Raw genomic sequence first — 14173 nt, forward strand, 5'->3', positions numbered from 1 at the left:
TATACAACGTTTCAATCTATTAAGATTTTCGTCAGGTATATACAGAACAAACACAGACATCTTACCTTATACTTTATCTAACAACAAATGACACAGTGCATCGCGCTCCCGCCCAGAGCGGGTCCCTGCGCACATTCATGACGTCAGCCACAACAGTGAGAGACACAGCCATCACCATGGAGATATATATAAACATAAACTATGCAGTTAAAGGCAGTAAAATACATATATTAGGGGTCAAACACATCAATCTATTGCAATTCATACCAATATAGTACTGAATTCAACCCAAAACCATCTAAATACATGTGTAGCACATAAAGGCAGAAAAATCACACATACTCTATGTCGTGCCACTGATAATTTGTGCTTAGAACATCAAAATGCTTAATTAAGACACGCAACTGGTAGCACCTCATTAAGACCCTTCGGGGCGATCACATCCAAGAAATGGATCCAAAAAGCCTTGCATCTCAATAACATACGACCCCTATCACCCCCTCTTGCAGGGGCGGGCACATGGTCGATCATCCTGTACTTTAAACAAGAAAGGTTATGACCTGCCTCAATAAAGTGGTGAGCCACCGGTTGATCAATGACTCCTTTAGTGAGTGCAATACGAATGGAGGGCCTATGGACACCCATGCGTTCCTTAGACCACACGGGCACAAAATTTGGTAAATCACAAACATGGATTCACATGTAAGATGATGTCTAATATAAAGCGTCTTCCCTGAGTGAGGATGATAAAATGTATCTCCAGATAACATGTATCTGCAAGTGACACATAGACATGTAAAACACCCCAATTTCCTAGGGGGAACATTACTCATTACATTATCACCCATGCCAGCGATATCAGTCTTCACTAGTAAATTTCTAAGGTTCCTACCTCTCGAGTAGCCGGCCCGTAATGATTGGTTTTGTAAACCAAATCCTTGTCTGTCTGCACAAGGTGCCACAATCTTTTACTGATGGTGTTAATCTCAGGTGACAGAGTGTTAAATTGAGTGACCCATGTAAAACTATCATTAGATTCTGTTCTTATTTTCCGACATAATAAGTCCCTCTGTTGAAACTGTAACACTTTGTGCTTAAGCTGTAATAAATATTGCAATTCGTAACCTCTGGCTACAAAACGTGCAATAAGCTCATCAATTTGCTGGATCGCCAATTCCCTCCTGCTGTTTATCCTCATCAGTCTTATCATCTGAGAGTACGGAATGCCCAGTTTTAGACCTCTCGGATGGCAACTACTCGCATGCAAGTAAGTATTGCGATCCGTCTCCTTACGGTACACCGTGGTCTCTAATGACGTATTAATTAAATTCGTCCTAACATCCAAAAATTCTATTGTCTCACTTTGAATGTTATATGTAAACTTCACCGGACATTCTGAGGCATTATTACCATCAAATAACATTTTTAAATCATTACAAGGACCAACCCAGATAAGAAATAAGTCATCTATAAATCTTTTGTAAAACAAAATTCTGGATGCAATATTAGCATCACTAAAGAACAGCTGTTGTTCGATGTCAAACTTATAAATGTTCGCATAGGTAGGAGCCACGGATGAGCCCACATCCTTTAGTTTGCAAATAATACAAACCATCAAATACTAAAAAAATTGCAAGACAGAATAGATACAATAGATGTTGTAGAACTTATCACATTCTTAGAAAGATATTCTTTAAGTTTCAATTTCCGATTGAGTTGAAATTTTTCAGCTTGCCAACGGAGGTCCGAGAAATCATTTGAAGGGACGAATGAAAGCCCCTTGGATAATACACTGCGTTCACTCAGGGTTAATTCATGGCTAGACAGGTTGAAAATTATTTCTTCCTTGGTAATATTGGTGGACGTCTTCCACGTCCTCTGCTGTTTGAACTGCCCGCTTCTGCGGGTAGGTAGTTTCTTAGGGCCCCTTTGGTACGTGTAATGACCCCTAAAGGGACAGAGGGATCCCGTCTACCCCGCTGTCTTATCTCAGAGTCACTCGTATTACTGTCCACAGACGTCTCCGTGTCCAAGGTGCTTTTCGGATATTTCCCTCTTCTGTGAAAAGGTTTTCTGTGTTCCTCAGATCTATTCCTGGATAACCACCTATAAACTTGATGCTGTTCATAGTCCCTGTTGACCTTATCTAATTTCTCTCTCTTAAATTTAATGAGATCACGCTTATAGATCGCCAATTGATGATTCAATTTGTTGATCCAAGCCTCATTATCATGAGAGAGCGTCTGTAAATGAAGTGATCTTCTCCTTTATTGACTCCATCTCCTTATTAGATTGCTCAATCACTAATAAAAGTAAGTCCATAGAGCACTTATTGAGTACCGCTATCCATTTGCGGCAAAACACAGGATCAAATCGGCCGATGGTCGGGCAATTGCGTACTCTAAAACCTCTTGGAATTCTTTACGCACGATAATAGTCACTTAAAGAGATCGCATGATAATTAAAATCGATCTCTTTCTTTTTCAATCGTACTAAATCACGATATAAAAGATCACAAGGTAAGGCTTCAGGTAACTCAAATAACGGCTCAGCCTCAGTTTCTGAAAAAGTCAGTGTCTCATCTAATGGGAGAGTTAGTGGATCAAACGACCCCAAATTATCCTCAGTAATTTCTGCCATAATATCCAAATCTTCATCCAGAGGGATCTGACCACATTCACTCCAACAAACGACAAAAAATCCTCAACACGAAAAATGGGAAAAAAATATAAATCACACAAAAAAAATAATACTAAAAACAAGGGGGAGGGGGTGACAAAATGCTGAAGAAAAATATGTAATAAATGGCAGGGTGCCTTGACCTGGTCCAGCTCCACGTGTTGTAAGTAGCTGTTCCAATCCACAATAACATACTGGTCCAGCACTCCTGTACAGTAATAACTGCGCCCGGTGCCCTCACAGCCAGAGATAATAACAAATGAACAAAAGTGCGGCACTCAGGGCTATGAAAGGTACAGAAACTACAGCACATCGGGTTGTATACAACGTTTCAATCTATTAAGATTTTCGTCAGGTATATACAGAACAAACACAGACATCTTACCTTATACTTTATCTAACAACAAATGACACAGTGCATCGCGCTCCCGCCCAGAGTGGGTCCCTGCGCACATTCATGACGTCAGCCACAACAGTGAGAGACACAGCCATCACCATGGAGATATATATAAACATAAACTATGCAATTAAAGGCAGTAAAATACATATATTAGGGGTCAAACACATCAATCTATTGCAATTCATACCAATATAGGGCCTGATTCAGACCCACTCGCGAGCGGCTGTCCGCTCGCAAGTGGGTCGATGGTCTGCACTGAGCATGCGCACGACGGAGGGAGCTCCGTCGTGCGCATGCGCCAGACATGACGAGCGAAGGACTTTCCTTCGCTCGTTGTGTCCGATCAAAGGGGGCGTGCTGTCAATGTTGATTGACAGCACGCCCCCTTTGGTGGGCATGCCGGGGGCGTGCCTCCCTGACGGGGGCGTTCCCACGGGAACGCCTCTCGTCAGAAGCCGGCCCACTGACATCACTAGTGATGTCAGTGGGAGTGATTTTGGCTCTGATAGAGCCAAAATCACTCCGGAGCTTGCGGTTGAAAACCTCAACCGCAGGCTCCGGCTCGCAATTTCGATGGTCGCGATGGTCACGACCATCGCGGCCATCAAAATGCACGCTCGTATAGCCTGTGGGTGGTGACCCACAGCTATACGAGCGTCCAGGAGGACGCTCCATGAAAATGGAGCCCGGCCCTCATGCAGAGCGTGCGCTCTGCTCAGAGCGTACGGCTCTGAATGAGGGCCATAGTACTGAATTCAACCCAAAACCATCTAAATACATGTGTAGCACATAAAGGCAGAAAAATCACACATACTCTATGTCGTGCAATATTTGTGTACTATCTGACGTAATGAGGATGTTGTTGGTGTAAGTCAGCCACTAATGGAAACTGTTCTTGCTCATGATAAAAAGAAAGCCATTGTCATGCCTGGGCACAAGACAAGAATAGCCACCTCTAGGGTGTGAAATTATTTTTACCCAAATCCGGACAATATTTGTGATGGAATCTGTACCATTTGTCGGGCCAAAGTTAGTAGAGGTAACTACATTAACAATCTAGGTATCTCCTCCCTGTTGCATCATTTGCAGCAGGTTCATGCTACTTATTTAACAAAATTATAATAATTTGTAAAACAACAACAAGCAGTATGGACCAGCACATGCAATCTCCACCACCAAATACCCTAATCATCAATGATTGGAGGTAGTCCTTACAAAAAATTGTTTTGTGTGTGCCCAAACAAACCAAGGACTTCAGCAACAAGGACTGACACTTTTTGTGGCTGAAGTGCTTGGTGTGTTAAACTGTGCATGTCCTTTTTAATATCCAACATATGGATGGGCGGGAGGGCTCAAGGACAAATACACATTGCTACACTGTTCATAGAGGGATGTATTTTTGGGGGCATTGGGGACATTCTTTTTTGCATAGACAAACATTTTTTATTCATTATTGATCTAATACATGACACATTTGTAAAAATAACATATTAATACAATTTTAATAGCCAAGAACTCCAAGACAAGGGTTAGGGAACACAGTATCACAATATTAGGAGGTTGACCTGCTGGCCATACTACCCCCTTCCCTCAAATATTCTTAGTCAAACAAACAATTACATTAACTAACTAACCAATCAATTCCTACCTCTACCTGCCTTCCACTACATATATACTCCACCTCCATTTCCCTGTACTGCCCTCGGACCTCTAATTTTGTTCTTAAGTAATGAAAACATTCTTGATTACTATGGGGTCATTTAGTTTATTAAACTGCCATCCTGCCTACCACTGCTGTGTGGTAATGTTTCATAGATATGCTATATCCTTTTAAACTGCCATGTGTTTTTGCCACTGATCTGTTGCTTAGTTTAGCCAACCAGCCTGGTGACAATATTAGTGAACAATATTGTGAGCTGCGAGGTTGTCAAAACTGACTATAACATAAATTTCAGTTATTTACAGAGGTTAATACTGTAGGGCACAGCGCTCACAAGTGGGTCGATGGTCCCTCACTGCACATGCTGTAGCCGGCTCCAGTGTGTGAATGCATGAGACCCGGCCAGCAATGGGCGTTCTGTCGCTACAGGTCTCGCACCATAACAGGTCGGCTGTTGATTGTGATTGACAGCTCGCCCCGTTTTGGAGGCAGGCAGCGGGGGTGGCTGGCCAAACAGAGGCATTCCTGAAGGAATGCCTGCCATTTGGGGGGTGGCCTCAGTAGTGAGCTTCCGACTCTATTAGAGTCGGAAGCTCACTGGGGCTTGCGATGGATGAGACCCTACCACAAGGGTCTCATCGCAAGCCCGATGGTCACGACCATCGCGACCATCATCTGGCCGCTCGCAAAAGCTGTGGGTGGTCACCCACAGATTAGCGAGCGGCCAGGAGGCTAGCTCTCAAAAAAAAAATGCAGCCCTGATTCAGAGCGAGCGCTCTGAAAGAGCGTCCGGCTCTGTATCAGGCCCACAGTCCCACATTACATGATATTAGCAGTTTTAACAATTTTTAAAAATAATACAGATCCATAACATGTGAGCGTGGTTTTTCAAAACCAAAACACAAAAGATGAATCCAGATGCAAAACTAAAATCAAACAGAGGGGTCCGGACACATCGTTACTTCTTTTGTAATATTGTTTTCCATTTCTCAGATATTTATTACAGTAATATTAACACACTAATCAAACAAACATTGCTTTATCTGCCTTCCACTAAATACTCCACCTCCATTTACCTGGGCTGGCCTCGGGCCTCTGATCTGGTTGATTAATTAAAACAGTCTATAGAATTGTAAAGTTTATAGTAAACTGCCATCCTGTCTGCCACTGCAGTGCCACTATGTTTTCTAGATGTCCTATATTCTATTTTTACACTATCATGTCTTTCTACAGATGCTTTGCTGCTTAGTTTAGACAGTCAGCTCACTGAAGTATTGGGCCAATAGGTGTTGAGAGCTGTGTGGTGTCTATTTTTAAAGAAATACAGAGCTAAAACCAAAACATGGGGGTCCACACATATCTCTAGCTAGAATGTATGTATGTATGTATGTATATACATTGTTAGAACTAATTATGCTTGATGGCAAATTCAATTAACATTTATAGTTTGTGCTTACTCTGATTTTTGGGGACCTTGAGACTATATAGTATAGCTTTCTTAGAAGTAAAAAATCAGGCATTACAGACTTTTTGCCAGTAAAACGCGTTTTGACAATTTCAAGATGAAGCAACCAATGGTAAGCTTAGCACTGTATATGAAGACATACGCTAGTGCTCTAAGATGGCATAAGTTCTCTCCCATACTTTGCTGAGTCCCCATCCGCTTGAAGCACTATGCACATACACAAATGGCCTACACATGGGGGTCACTACGAGCGTACCAGCCTAGAGCGGCTCCAACCCTTCATCAAGCCATAGAGTCAGGGGAGGGAGATCATAGACAGTATGTGATGTATCATACACAAGATATTTACACTGTATAGGCAAAATGTATTTAGTAGACAGGAGAAGCACAGTGCAAGGAATAGGGTGGCAGGGTGCAGTCGGGAATGTGCTAGTGCTGCCATCTTGGCCTTGTGCCCTGGACAGCGGCACTGGTCGCAAATCCCTGGTTATGGTCCTGCTCTCTAAGCACAATGGAAGTCATTTGTATGTGGGTGCAGAACGAGATCTGAAGAATACAATCACATAAACGTCAGTGTTTACAATAAATACAATCCTGACCTACTCGTTGTGTCCTCCTCAGGTCACCGCTAGTAAGACACAGAGACAGGTGAGGTGGAACTGGTCTGTACAGTAAATACCCCCCCCCCATTCTCCTGCTCTGGTTCTACATATATTAAGCCATAAACCAGAAGAACCTCAGCTTATTTCATAAGACAGTAACAGCAGGCGGTCATTACGGTGAGTCAGGAATCTCAGGACAATCCCATCATCTTCTATGGCTTTAGTCACAATTTCTTATTTTCTATGTCAAATGCATCATGTGTAATTAATACTCTCTATATACAGTATACATGGATAGTGCAGAGTAGTAATATGTCCTGTATGATGTGTAATTAATACTCTCTATATACAGTATACATGGAGAGTGCACAGTAGTAATATGTTCTGTATGATGTGTAATTAATACTCTCTATATACAGTATACATGGATAGTGCAGAGTAGTAATATGTCCTGTATGATGTGTAATTAATACTCTCTATACACAGTATACATGGATAGTGCAGAGTAGTAATATGTCCTGTATGATGTGTAATTATTACTCTATATACAGTATACATGGAGAGTGCACAGTAGTAATATGTTCTGTAGGATGTGTAATTATTACTATCTATATACAGTATACATGGAGAGTGCACAGTAGTAATATGTTCTGTATGATGTGTAATTATTACTCTATATACAGTATACATGGAGAGTGCAGAGTAGTAATATGTTCTGTATGATGTGTAATTATTACTCTATATACAGTATACATGGAGAGTGCAGAGTAGTAATATGTTCTGTATGATGTAATTATTACTCTCTATATACAGTATACATGGAGAGTGCAGAGTAGTAATATGTTCTGTATGATGTAATTATTACTCTCTATATACAGTATACATGGAGAGTGCAGAGTAGTAATATGTTCTGTATGATGTGTAATTAATACTCTCTATATACAGTATACATGGAGAGTGCAGAGAAGTAATATTTCCTGTATGATGTGTAATTATTACTCTATATACAGTATACATGGAGAGTGCACAGTAGTAATATGTTCTGTATGATGTGTAATTATTACTCTCTATATACAGTATACATGGAGAGTGCACAGTAGTAATATGTTCTGTATGATGTGTAATTATTACTCTATATACAGTATACATGGAGAGTGCAGAGTAGTAATATGTTCTGTATGATGTGTAATTATTACTCTATATACAGTATACATGGAGAGTGCAGAGTAGTAATATGTTCTGTATGATGTAATTATTACTCTCTATATACAGTATACATGGAGAGTGCAGAGTAGTAATATGTTCTGTATGATGTAATTATTACTCTCTATATACAGTATACATGGAGAGTGCAGAGTAGTAATATGTTCTGTATGATGTGTAATTATTACTCTCTATATACAGTATACATGGAGAGTGCAGAGTAGTAATATGTTCTGTATGATGTGTAATTATTACTCTCTATATACAGTATACATGGAGAGTGCACAGTAGTAATATGTTCTGTATGATGTGTAATTATTACTCTATATACAGTATACATGGAGAGTGCACAGTAGTAATATGTTCTGTAGGATGTGTAATTATTACTCTATATACAGTATACATGGAGAGTGCACAGTAGTAATATGTTCTGTATGATGTGTAATTATTACTCTATATACAGTATACATGGAGAGTGCACAGAAGTAATATGTTCTGTATGATGTGTAATTATTACTCTATATACAGTATACATGGAGAGTGCAGAGTAGTAATATGTTCTGTATGATGTGTAATTATTACTCTATATACAGTATACATGGAGAGTGCACAGAAGTAATATGTTCTGTATGATGTGTAATTATTACTCTATATACAGTATACATGGAGAGTGCAGAGTAGTAATATGTTCTGTAGGATGTGTAATTATTACTCTCTATATACAGTATACATGGAGAGTGCAGAGTAGTAATATGTTCTGTAGGATGTGTAATTATTACTCTCTATATACAGTATACATGGAGAGTGCAGAGTAGTAATATGTCCTGTATGATGTGTAATTATTACTCTATATACAGTACATGGAGAGTGCACAGTAGTAATATGTTCTGTAGGATGTGTAATTATTACTATCTATATACAGTATACATGGAGAGTGCACAGTAGTAATATGTCCTGTATGATGTGTAATTATTACTCTCTATAGACAGTATATATGGAGAGTGCACAGTAGTAATATGTTCTCTATGATGTGTAATTATTACTCTCTATATACAGTACACATGGAGAGTGCACAGTAGTAATATGTCCTCTATCATGTTTAATTATTACTCTCTATATACAGTATACATGGAGAGTGCACAGTAGTAATATGTTCTGTATGATGTGTAACTATTACTCTCTATATACAGTATACATGGAGAGTGCACAGTAGTAATATGTTCTGTATGATGTGTAATTATTACTCTCTATATACAGTATACATGGAGAGTGCACAGTAGTAATATGTTCTGTATGATGTGTAATTATTACTCTCTATATACAGTATACATGGAGAGTGCACAGTAGTAATATGTTCTGTATGATGTGTAATTAATACTCTCTATATACAGTATACATGGATAGTGCAGAGTAGTAATATGTCCTGTATGATGTGTAATTATTACTCTATATACAGTATACATGGAGAGTGCACAGTAGTAATATGTTCTGTATGATGTGTAATTATTACTCTATATACAGTATACATGGAGAGTGCAGAGTAGTAATATGTTCTGTATGATGTAATTATTACTCTCTATATACAGTATACATGGAGAGTGCAGAGTAGTAATATGTTCTGTATGATGTAATTATTACTCTCTATATACAGTATACATGGAGAGTGCAGAGTAGTAATATGTTCTGTATGATGTGTAATTAATACTCTCTATATACAGTATACATGGAGAGTGCAGAGAAGTAATATTTCCTGTATGATGTGTAATTATTACTCTATATACAGTATACATGGAGAGTGCACAGTAGTAATATGTTCTGTATGATGTGTAATTATTACTCTCTATATACAGTATACATGGAGAGTGCACAGTAGTAATATGTTCTGTATGATGTGTAATTATTACTCTATATACAGTATACATGGAGAGTGCAGAGTAGTAATATGTTCTGTATGATGTGTAATTATTACTCTATATACAGTATACATGGAGAGTGCAGAGTAGTAATATGTTCTGTATGATGTAATTATTACTCTCTATATACAGTATACATGGAGAGTGCAGAGTAGTAATATGTTCTGTATGATGTAATTATTACTCTCTATATACAGTATACATGGAGAGTGCAGAGTAGTAATATGTTCTGTATGATGTGTAATTATTACTCTCTATATACAGTATACATGGAGAGTGCAGAGTAGTAATATGTTCTGTATGATGTGTAATTATTACTCTCTATATACAGTATACATGGAGAGTGCACAGTAGTAATATGTTCTGTATGATGTGTAATTATTACACTCTATATACAGTATACATGGATAGTGCACAGTAGTAATATGTCCTGTATGATGTGTAATTATTACTCTCTATATACAGTATACATGGAGAGTGCACAGTAGTAATATGTTCTGTAGGATGTGTAATTATTACTCTCTATATACAGTATACATGGAGAGTGCAGAGTAGTAATATGTCCTGTATGATGTGTAATTATTACTCTCTATATACAGTATACATGGAGAGTGCACAGTAGTAATATGTTCTGTAGGATGTGTAATTATTACTCTCTATATACAGTATACATGGAGAGTGCAGAGTAGTAATATTTCCTGTATCATGTGTAATTATTACTCTCTATATACAGTATACATGGAGAGTGCACAGTAGTAATATGTCCTGTATGATGTGTAATTATTACTCTATATACAGTATACATGGAGAGTGCACAGTAGTAATATGTTCTGTATGATGTGTAATTATTACACTCTATATACAGTATACATGGATAGTGCACAGTAGTAATATGTCCTGTATGATGTGTAATTATTACTCTCTATATACAGTATACATGGAGAGTGCACAGTAGTAATATGTTCTGTATGATGTGTAATTATTACTCTCTATATACAGTATACATGGAGAGTGCAGAGTAGTAATATTTCCTGTATCATGTGTAATTATTACTCTCTATATACAGTATACATGGAGAGTGCACAGTAGTAATATGTCCTGTATGATGTGTAATTATTACTCTATATACAGTATACATGGAGAGTGCACAGTAGTAATATGTTCTGTATGATGTGTAATTATTACTCTATATACAGAATACATGGAGAGTGCACAGAAGTAATATGTTCTGTATGATGTGTAATTATTACTCTATATACAGTATACATGGAGAGTGCAGAGTAGTAATATGTTCTGTATGATGTGTAATTATTACTCTCTATATACAGTATACATGGAGAGTGCACAGTAGTAATATGTTCTGTATGATGTGTAATTATTACTCTATATACAGTATACATGGAGAGTGCAGAGTAGTAATATGTTCTGTATGATGTGTAATTATTACTCTATATACAGTATACATGGAGAGTGCACAGTAGTAATATGTTCTGTATGATGTGTAATTATTACTCTATATACAGTATACATGGAGAGTGCACAGAAGTAATATGTTCTGTATGATGTGTAATTATTACTCTATATACAGTATACATGGAGAGTGCAGAGTAGTAATATGTTCTGTAGGATGTGTAATTATTACTCTCTATATACAGTATACATGGAGAGTGCAGAGTAGTAATATGTTCTGTAGGATGTGTAATTATTACTCTCTATATACAGTATACATGGAGAGTGCAGAGTAGTAATATGTTCTGTATGATGTGTAATTATTACTCTATATACAGTACATGGAGAGTGCACAGTAGTAATATGTTCTGTAGGATGTGTAATTATTACTATCTATATACAGTATACATGGATAGTGCACAGTAGTAATATGTCCTGTATGATGTGTAATTATTACTCTCTATATACAGTATACATGGAGAGTGCACAGTAGTAATATGTTCTGTAGGATGTGTAATTATTACTCTCTATATACAGTATACATGGAGAGTGCAGAGTAGTAATATGTCCTGTATGATGTGTAATTATTACTCTCTATATACAGTATACATGGAGAGTGCACAGTAGTAATATGTTCTGTAGGATGTGTAATTATTACTCTCTATATACAGTATACATGGAGAGTGCAGAGTAGTAATATTTCCTGTATCATGTGTAATTATTACTCTCTATATACAGTATACATGGAGAGTGCACAGTAGTAATATGTCCTGTATGATGTGTAATTATTACTCTATATACAGTATACATGGAGAGTGCACAGTAGTAATATGTTCTGTATGATGTGTAATTATTACACTCTATATACAGTATACATGGATAGTGCACAGTAGTAATATGTCCTGTATGATGTGTAATTATTACTCTCTATATACAGTATACATGGAGAGTGCACAGTAGTAATATGTTCTGTATGATGTGTAATTATTACTCTCTATATACAGTATACATGGAGAGTGCAGAGTAGTAATATTTCCTGTATCATGTGTAATTATTACTCTCTATATACAGTATACATGGAGAGTGCACAGTAGTAATATGTCCTGTATGATGTGTAATTATTACTCTATATACAGTATACATGGAGAGTGCACAGTAGTAATATGTTCTGTATGATGTGTAATTATTACTCTATATACAGAATACATGGAGAGTGCACAGAAGTAATATGTTCTGTATGATGTGTAATTATTACTCTATATACAGTATACATGGAGAGTGCAGAGTAGTAATATGTTCTGTATGATGTGTAATTATTACTCTCTATATACAGTATACATGGAGAGTGCACAGTAGTAATATGTTCTGTATGATGTGTAATTATTACTCTATATACAGTATACATGGAGAGTGCAGAGTAGTAATATGTTCTGTATGATGTGTAATTATTACTCTATATACAGTATACATGGAGAGTGCACAGTAGTAATATGTTCTGTATGATGTGTAATTATTACTCTATATACAGTATACATGGAGAGTGCACAGAAGTAATATGTTCTGTATGATGTGTAATTATTACTCTATATACAGTATACATGGAGAGTGCAGAGTAGTAATATGTTCTGTAGGATGTGTAATTATTACTCTCTATATACAGTATACATGGAGAGTGCAGAGTAGTAATATGTTCTGTAGGATGTGTAATTATTACTCTCTATATACAGTATACATGGAGAGTGCAGAGTAGTAATATGTTCTGTATGATGTGTAATTATTACTCTATATACAGTACATGGAGAGTGCACAGTAGTAATATGTTCTGTAGGATGTGTAATTATTACTATCTATATACAGTATACATGGAGAGTGCAGAGTAGTAATATGTTCTGTATGATGTGTAATTATTACTCTCTATATACAGTATACATGGAGAGTGCAGAGTAGTAATATGTTCTGTATGATGTGTAATTATTACTCTATATACAGTATACATGGAGAGTGCAGAGTAGTAATATGTTCTGTATGATGTGTAATTATTACTCTCTATATACAGTATACATGGAGAGTGCACAGTAGTAATATTTCCTGTATCATGTTTAATTATTACACTCTATATACAGTATACATGGAGAGTGCAAAGTAGTAATATGTTCTGTAGGATGTGTAATTATTACTATCTATATACAGTATACATGGAGAGTGCAGAGTAGTAATATGTTCTGTATGATGTGTAATTATTACTCTCTATATACAGTATACATGGAGTGCACAGTAGTAATATGTTCTGTATGATGTGTAATTATTACTCTCTATATACAGTATACATGGAGAGTGCACAGTAGTAATATGTCCTGTATGATGTGTAATTATTACTCTCTATATACAGTATACATGGAGAGTGCACAGTAGTAATATGTCCTGTATGATGTGTAATTATTACTCTCTATATACAGTATACATGGAGGGTGCACAGTAGTAATATGTCCTGTATGATGTGTAATTATTACTCTCTATATACAGTACACATGGAGAGTGCACAGTAGTAATATGTCCTGTATCATGTTTAATTATTACTCTCTATATACAGTATACATGGAGGGTGCACAGTAGTAATATGTTCTGTATGATGTGTAATTATTACTCTCTATATACAGTATACATGGATAGTGCACAGTAGTAATATGTCCTGTATGATGTAATTACTCTCTATATACAGTATACATGGAGAGTGCACAGTAGTAATATGTCCTGTATGATGTAATTATTACTCTATATACAGTATACATGGAGAGTGCACAG

General features: G+C 37.0%; 1 protein-coding gene across 1 annotated transcript in view; it reads left to right on the top strand.

Moving 5' to 3' along the window:
* The first annotated feature begins 6960 nt into the window (after window positions 1–6960).
* LOC148522728 (V-type proton ATPase catalytic subunit A-like) overlaps window positions 6961–14173 on the top strand; it is a 148950-nt gene continuing 141737 nt past the window's right edge. Inside the window, exon 1 of the mRNA XM_088473823.1 lies at window positions 6961–6983. The gene's annotated coding sequence lies outside the window, so the exon portion shown is untranslated. The remainder of the gene's footprint in view (window positions 6984–14173) is intronic.

Source organism: Taudactylus pleione, unplaced genomic scaffold, assembly GCF_031769625.1.
Source record: "Taudactylus pleione unplaced genomic scaffold, aTauple2 ptg000141l, whole genome shotgun sequence".
In the NCBI taxonomy this organism is placed as follows: domain Eukaryota; kingdom Metazoa; phylum Chordata; class Amphibia; order Anura; family Myobatrachidae; genus Taudactylus; species Taudactylus pleione.